This window comes from Orycteropus afer, unplaced genomic scaffold, assembly GCF_000298275.1.
Source record: "Orycteropus afer afer isolate SDZICR_OR568_19922 unplaced genomic scaffold, OryAfe1.0 scaffold00240, whole genome shotgun sequence".
NCBI classification, from domain to species: domain Eukaryota; kingdom Metazoa; phylum Chordata; class Mammalia; order Tubulidentata; family Orycteropodidae; genus Orycteropus; species Orycteropus afer.
Window position 1 is genome coordinate 4,639,159 of NW_006921827.1, and position 8,619 is coordinate 4,647,777.

The 8,619-nt window shown below is 41.7% G+C and overlaps 1 pseudogene; it reads left to right on the plus strand.

Moving 5' to 3' along the window:
• LOC103204046 overlaps positions 1–3,009 on the plus strand; it is a 4,398-nt pseudogene extending 1,389 nt beyond the window's left edge.
• The last annotated feature ends 5,610 nt before the right edge of the window (positions 3,010–8,619 follow it).

Genomic DNA, 8,619 nt, shown 5'->3' on the forward strand with positions numbered 1-8,619 from the left:
AAGATGCAGGGGTGGTGATTCCCACCACATCCCCATTTAATTCACCTATTTGGCCTGTGCAAAAAACAGATGGATCTTGGAGAATGACAGTAGATTATCATAAACTTAATCAGGTGGTAGCTTCAATTGCAGCTCCTGTTCCTGATGTAGTTTCATTGCTTGAGCAAATTAGTACATCTCCTGGTACTTGCTATGCAGTTACTGATCTGGCCAATGTCTTTTTCTAGATACCAATTTCAAAAGACCATCAGAAGCAGTTTGCCTTCAGCTGGCAAGGCCAACAGTAAACCTTTACAGTCCTTCCTCAGCGGTATGTCAGCTTCCTGGCACTATGTCATAATTTAGTCTGTAGGGATCTTGATTGCCTTTTGCTTCCACAAGACATCACACTGGTCCATTATATTGATGACATTATGCTGATTGGACCCAGTAAAGAAGAAGTATCGATAACTCTAGACTTATTGGTGAGACATATGCGTACTAGAGGTTGGGAAATGAACCCAACAAAAATTCAGGCACCTTCCACCTCAGTGAAATTTCCAGGGGTCAAATGGTGTGGGGCATGTCAAGATATTCCTGCTAAAGTGAAGGATAAGTTATTGTGTCTGGCTTCCCCCACAACTAAAAAGGAGGTACAATGTCTGGTGGGCCTTTTTGGATTTTGGAGGCAACATATCCTTCATTTGGGTGTGTTGCTGCAGCCTATTTATCAAGTGACTCGGAAAGCTGCTAGTTTTGTGTGGGGCCCAGAACAACAGAAGGCTCTGCAACAGGTTCAGGCTACGATGGAGGCTGCTCTGCCACTTGGGCCATATGATCCGCCTGATCCAATGGTGCTTGAAGTGTCTGTAGTAGATAGAGATGTTTTTTGGAGTCTTCAGTAGGTCCCTATTGGTGAATTGCAATGCAGACCCTTGGGGTTTTGGAGCAAAGCCCTGCCATCCTCTGCAGATAACTTTTCTCCTTTTAAGAAACAGCTCTTGGCTTGTTACTGGGCTTTAGTAGAGACTGAACACCTAACCATGGGCCACCAAGTGACCATGAGGCCTGAGCTGCCCATCATGAACTGGGTGTTGTCTGACCCACAGAGTCATAAAGTTGGACATGCACAGCAACATTCCATCATTAAATGGAAGTGGTATATCAGAGATTGGGCTCGAGCAGGACCTGAAGGCACAAGTAAGTTGCGTGAGGAAGTGGCCCAAATGCCTATGGTCTCCACTCCAGTCACATTACCTTCCCTGCCCCACTCTGCACCTATGACCTCATGGGGAGTTCCTTATTATCGGTTGACTGAGGAAGAGAAAACTCGTGCCTTGTTTACAGATGGTTCTGTGTGATATGTAGGCACCACTCGAAAGTGGACAGCAGTGGCACCGCAGCCCTTTTCTGGGACTTCCTTAAAGGACAGTGGTGAAGGGAAATCCTCCCAATGGGCAGAACTTTGAGCCGAGCATATGGCTGTTCACTTTGCATGGAATAAGAAATGGCCAGATGTGCGATTATATACGGATTCATGGGCTGTGGCTAATGGCCTAGCTGGATGGTCTGGGACTTGGAAGGAGCATGATTGGAAAATTGGTGATAAGGATGTATGGGGAAGAGGTATGTGGATAGATCTCTCTGAATGGGCCGAAGGAGTAAAGGTATTTGTGTCTCATGTGAATGCCCACCAAAAGGTGATCTTGGCAGAGGAGGACTTTAACAATCAGGTAGATAGGATGACACGTTCAGTGGAAACCAGCCGTCCTTTTTCTCCAGCCACTCCTGTCATTGCTCAATGGGCTCATGAACAAAGTGGCCATGGTGGCAGGGATGGAGGTTATGCATGGACTCAGCAACATGGACTCCCACTTACCAAGGCTGATTTGGCTACTGCCATTGCTGAGTGCCCAATCTGCCAATAGCAGAGACCAACACTGAGTCTATGATATGGAATAATTCCTCGGGGTGATCAGCCAGCAACCTGGTGGCAAGTTGATTACATTGGACCACTTCCATCATGGAAAGGACAGCGTTTTTACTGGAATAGATACTTATTCTAGATATGGATTTGCCTTCCTGAACGCAATGCTCCTGCTAAAACTACCATCCGTGGACTTACAGAATGCCTTATCCACCATCATGATATCCCATACAGCATTGCTTCGGATCAAGGGACTCATTTCACAGCAAATGAAGTGCAGCAATGGGCTTATGCTCATGGAATTCACTGGTCTTAACCATGTTCCCCATCATCCTGAAGCAGCTGGCTTGATAGAATGATGGAATGGCCTCTTAAAAACACAAATATAGCACCAGCTATGTGGCAATACCTTGAAGGGTTGGGGCAATGTCCTCCAGGAGGCTGTATATACTCTAAACCAGCGTCCAATATATGGTTCTGTTTCTCCAATAGCCAGGATTCATGGGTCCAGGAACCAAGGGGTGAAAACAGGAGTGGTACCACTCACTATTACCCCTAGTGACCCACTCAAAAAATTTTTGCTTCCTGTCCCTGCTACCCTATGCTCTGCAGGTCTGGAGATCTTAGTTCCAAAGGGAGGAACACTCACACCTGGAGACACAATACTGATTGAATTGAACTGGAAATTAAGAATGGCACCCAGCCATTTTGGCTTCCTATACCTCTGGATCAACAGACAAAGAAGGGCATTACTGTAATATCTAGTGTGATAGATCCTTTACCAAGGGGAAATTGGATTGGCTTTACATAATGGAGGTACAGAAGAATATGTCTGGAATACAGGAGATTCTTTAGGACGTCTCTTAGTACTACCATGCCCTGTGATTAAAGTCAATGGAAAATTACAGCAACCCAATTCTGATATGACTGCTAACGGCCCAGACCCTTCAGGAATGAAGATTTGGGTCACACCACCAGGCAAAGAACCACGACCAGCTGAGGTGCTTGCTGAGGGCAAGGGAAATACAGAATGGGTGGTGGAAGAAGGTAGTTCTGAATATCAGCTACGACCACGTGACCAGCTGCAGAAACGAGGACTGTGATTGTTATATTTCTTCATTGTATATGTGCATCAAATATTTTTGTTTCCTTCTGTTATGAACTGTGAAATGTACATAAGGTTAATGCATTTTGGTTGTATGTGTGTTAACGTATCATGTTAGGCACAAATATGACTCTGTAATTGTCCTTATTTAGAGATTATATATGGTTAAGAAGATGTGTACAACGGCCAAGTTGACAAGGGGTGGACTGTGATGGTTGGAGCTGTGTGTTAACTTGGCTGGCCCACAATTCTGTATGGTTTAAGCTGTTGTGATGTGGTTATTCCCATGATGGGATCAGATGATTATGTTTTGAGCAGGCAGTCTGTTGAAAGGGAGTTTCCTTAGGGTTGTGGCCTGCTTCCAGTATATCTATGGACATCCTGGGAAAAGAGACATTCTTCTGTGGATCGGAATTCTGTTGTGCTGCCTACAACTGTCCATGAGTGAACAACTCACCATTTGGCCTGGAGATCTTGGATTCGTCATTCGTTGGAGTCAACAGCCAGTGTACTGCCTGCCAGCCTTGAGCTCCTCAGCCCCTGTGGCTGCAAGAGTTGGGAAAAGCCTCCAGCTTGATGTGGAAAAACCTCCAGCTTGATGTTTGATCCAGGAACTTTGGACTTGCCAGCTTCTATAAGTGTGTGAGCCATTTTCCTAAGATAAATTTCTCTATATATACATATATGTAAGCTTAACTGGTTTTGTTTCTCTAGAGAGCCCAGTCTAACACAAGTGAGAATGAGCTAAATGAGGTAAAAGATTTTCAAGAGTTGATGCTAAATACATTCTTTTTCTTTCTTTCTTTTTTTTTGGGGGGGGGGCAATAGACCATTGCACATAATTAAGTTACTTTTCAATTTTTTTGGATGCTGAATTGAAATATCTTTGGTTATGACAGTATACAGTCTTAAGGCATTGAAGAGTTCCCAGCTTAGTAAGGGGTACATATGTATGTGTGTGGGGATATGCATACATGCATCAATATATATCTGATTGTCTCTCTTTACAAACCTACTAAAGATTGGGGGAAAATACATTCCATAATTTAGGAGGTTATTATGGGTAATTTTATTTAGCTTTTAATTTGTCTTCAATCAGAAAGTTATATGCATATATTAAAATGAAATATATTAAAACTTAAAAAAAGAGGAATTAATTAGGAAGGAAGTTTGTCAGCACAACAATCATTTCCTTCCATCGGCTGAGGGTAGGGAGGCTATGCTCTTAACGCTTCACATCTCTAGTGTGGAGATGAGTGCCCCATCTTGTCATAGCCTGAAGTCATCAAACATGAGTTGCTTTCAAATAATGCCTCTAATTTTAAAAATTCTTAGTCTCCAAACACTGTTCTATGTTTAGCTGGTGCTGATAATATGTTGGTAGATCTATCTTCAGAGGCAGAATGAGCTGGCTGTGTCAACTCAAGCACTGTAATTCATGAAACATGACACAATGTTAAATTTCAACAGTCTACTATATGAAATCAAAAGGGCAGCACTTGCCCAGAGATAAAGCTAAGAAGGCAGAAAGGGACAGGATAGACTGATGAAGGGAAATGGTAAACATAGGGAGGAAGTAGGAAGAATGCTGTTAAATTGTGGGGATTACAATGAATGCCACAAAACAAAATGTGTATGAATTGTTGAATGGAAAACCAATTAACTCTGTGAACTTTCACAAATAACATACACACAAAATTTTAAAATGCTAAATTTCATTGTAACTAGTTAATTAGAAATCTAGATAATACATCACTATTGTAAGGCATTTGACTGCTAACCAGAAGGCTAGCAGTTCAAACCCATTAGCCACTGCATGGAAGCAAGACTGGACAATCTAATTCCACAAAGATTTACAGCCTTGGAAACTCAAAGAGGGTAGCTATGAGTAGAAATTGACTGAATGGCAGTGAGTTTATTTATTTATTTATTTTTATTGGTGGGCTTTGTTAATATAAGTTAATGTCCCAGAGACCGATCTTTGCCCAGTATGCTGACAAAATTAGATTTCTGAACTTTCCTGAGGAAGAGCAGACCATATATGTACTGGGAAATTTAGCAAGGTGGGTTATCCTAAAATGTCTCTTGGCAACTAGTCCTGTGTCCGTTCTGGTAATTCTAGGACATAAATAAATGCTTATTTTCTTTAACATTCTATTTACTTTATAGAATCTTATCTGTTTTCTTTACCTAAAGGTGAAACTTTTGAAGATACTTATTCCTTCTTCATTTCTGTGTGCCTTTAGCACCTAGCACAATGTCTGGCTAAATAAAATGCACATTAAATTAACATTTATTGAATAAAATGTATACACATTAATTGAGGTTAATTACAAATACATAAAACCAAAAACAAACCAAACTCACTGCTGTCGAGTCAGATCCGACTCATAGTAACCCCTCCTTGGGTTTCTGAGGTGGTTTCACTACAGAAGTAGATTGCCAAAGCTTCCTTCTGAGGAATGGCTGGTGGGTCTGAACCTAGAGCCTTCTGGTTAGCAGTCAAATGCCGTAGGCACTATGCTACCAGAGCTTCTTACAAATACATACACACACAAATATACATAGCTTTTGGATCATCTACTCTTTTGGATTATTTACTTTTCCTACATTTCAGGAGTTCTGGTGGCACAGTGTTTAAAGCATTCAGCTGCTAACCAAAAGGTCAGTGGTTTGAATCCACCAACCGCTCTGTGGGAGAAAGGTGAGGCAGTCTTCTTCTGTGAAGATTTACAGCATTGGAAACCCTATGGGGTAGGTCTAAGCTTTCCTATAGGGTCGCTATAAGTCAGAAGCAACTCAGTGGCAGTGTTTTTTTTTTAAACTACGTTAACATAATAATATCTAAGACAGTGTTTCACTGCTGTTCATAAGGTTTTCAGTGTTCAATTTTTTCAGAAGTGGATGGCTTCGTCTTTCTGCCTTAGTCTGGAAGTTCCACTGAAAGCTGTCTGTCATGGGTGAACCTGCTGGTATTTGAAATACAGGTAGCATAGCCTCTAGCCTCACAGCAACACGTACGCTACCACAGTATGACAAACTGACAAACAAGTGGAGGACAAGTGGCCTAATAATTAAGTAATTGCATTTGTAAGCTACAATTTTATCTTCTCTTCCCTGTAGAATCATCTATGTAAGTAGTGTTGCAATATTTTTAGAGGTGGACAATATTGAAGGATGGTTTAGGCCATAAACACCCATCACTATTCTGGTTTGAGAAAATGTCACTTGTAAGAAATGACAGGGCTGGGTAAGTGTAGTTAAACATAGCTAACAGCTCTGGTAGCATAGTGGCTAAGACACTTGCCTGCTAACCAGACGGCTGGTGGTTCAAACCCACCAGCCACTCCTCGGAAGGAAGGTTGGGCAATCCTACTTCCGTAGTGATACTGCCTCGGAAACCCAAGGAGGGGTCGCTATGAGTCGGGGCCGACTCGACGGCACATAACAACAACAACAACAACAACATAAGAAGTCAGTCTATCTGTGGATAAAGCTTAAGTCTTTTGTAATGACATTTTCTTTTGTTGTTTTAAAGAGCTACCCTCCATTAAAAAAAAACAAAAAACAAAAAAACCCTACACAATGAATGCATTGAGACCTCCAGAATGAGGAGAGAATTGGCATTTTCTCTCTTTCTCTGTAAAACAGGTTGAAACAGATGGGAAGAAAAGTAAATGCCTGTGACCTCCTTTAACTAGGCCATTGTTGAAGTCGTTTGGAACGAAATGAGGCCTGCCATGAAGGGTCTTCTGGGAGGCGCCTTAGGTTTCCCCTCATTGGAAGGGATTTCTTTTTCACTCTCAGTAACTCTTTTGTGCTCTCAGGAGGAAAAACACTAATCAGCTCAGGTAAGAACAATGGGGTCCACATGTATCCTGCAAATTTCACACTTTTTATTTCCATGACATTACTGGATGGCATTTCCTCAGCTCCAGGACCTGTCAACACCTCTGGGGAATGCAGGCAGATTGGTGAGGTCAACCCCAATACCAGGCTGTGAGGGTTTCAATAGACACTTTATACCCATTCAAAAAGAAACTGTTTGAAGACATTCCCCATCTCAGAGCACTTGAGTGCTACTTTGCAGAGAGAAAGCCAGCCTGGACTAGGCCAAGGGCAATTAGGCTGACCTTGCAGATGGGCTCCAGGACTGACTCTGAGGTTGATGTGGGGTGATTTGACTTTGAAGCTAACAACCTAATATGTGGTCAAATTACACCAACCTTTTGTATTAGGCTCATGTTGGTGGATGCAGGGACATGTCTGAAATATGTGTGGCTGTTTTATTCAACAGGCAGAATTTTTTTTTCTTGGTTTGGGTTGGTCTTCTAATCATTTTCTCAATTACTTCTAAATATCTTATAATAACATAGTGTTATGTAGACCAGATGTAATAATAATCCCTTAAAATAATTCCTTAAGAATAATCCTTAAAATATCCCAGAGAATAATTTAGGAATTATTGTCTCATTTCAAACCATTGATTTTAGTCATTGTAAATTTTGGAAAAAGTTTTTGTTCCAGAGGAAATGTTTCATAGTAGATTTTAGTGAGAAGAAATTAAGGAAAATTTAAGAAAAAAAATAATAAAAATAAGGGAAATTTTAGTGAGAAAACAAATACAGGAAAATTTAGTAAGAAAAATAATCCCTACTGTGCAGTCATATGAAGGCAAGAAGCAAATAGTTCAATGTGGTTTTTCTGGTTACCTAGTGTCACTGTGACAGGAATATACCACAAATGGAATGGCCTTAACAAACAAGAGTTATTCTCTTACAGTTCAGGAAGCTAGAAGTCTGAGTTCAAAGTGCCAGGCTCTCAGGGCTGAGTGAAAGCCCCTCGACCTTGGGCTTCAGCTCTGCCTCTTGCTCCTGGCCCCCTGAGGTTAGAGACATCTTTTCTTTCAGGCAGCTACTGGCTGCTGAGGCTAACAAGCCCAAGTCGACAAATAAAATGGCCCAGTCTCAATGTTACCAAACCATACAGCAGGCCATTAATTCAAGTCCATTGAAAGTCCCAAGGTCGACAGCGCATGGCAGGCTGCTGAACAACAACATGGCTACATGCAGGGTTCAAGTGTGCCGTAAGTTAGAGACCATCCCCAAAGCTGTTTCTTATATATGGGAAGTAGACCACATGCCTAAGCTGGTTGTGGTAGATTCCACCATGGAATTGATTGCCAATCCCCTCATGGAGAATAACTATCACCAGCTGCCCAGCCACTCAACCAGGGCCAGCTAAGTTGACACACAAGCTTAACCACCATAGTGGTTTAGATTACAGCTGCAAAAAATGAGAGTCTCATGTTCAAGAATTCCAATTCCTGATGTTTAGCATAAGAAGTAAGTAGGTTCTAATGATAAAGTTGTGCCTTGGTATCCATGGGACACTAGTTCCAAAACCTCTGTGGATACAAATCTGTGGGTACTGTATTTGCATATAACCTGCACACATCCTCCTGTATACTTTACATCATCTCTAGATTACTTATAATAACTTATGTAAATATGATGTAAATAACACTTTATGCTTCCTTTGAAGGAGCTCTGGTGGCATAGTGCATGAAGCACTTGACTGCTAACCAGAAGGCTGGCGGTTCAAACCC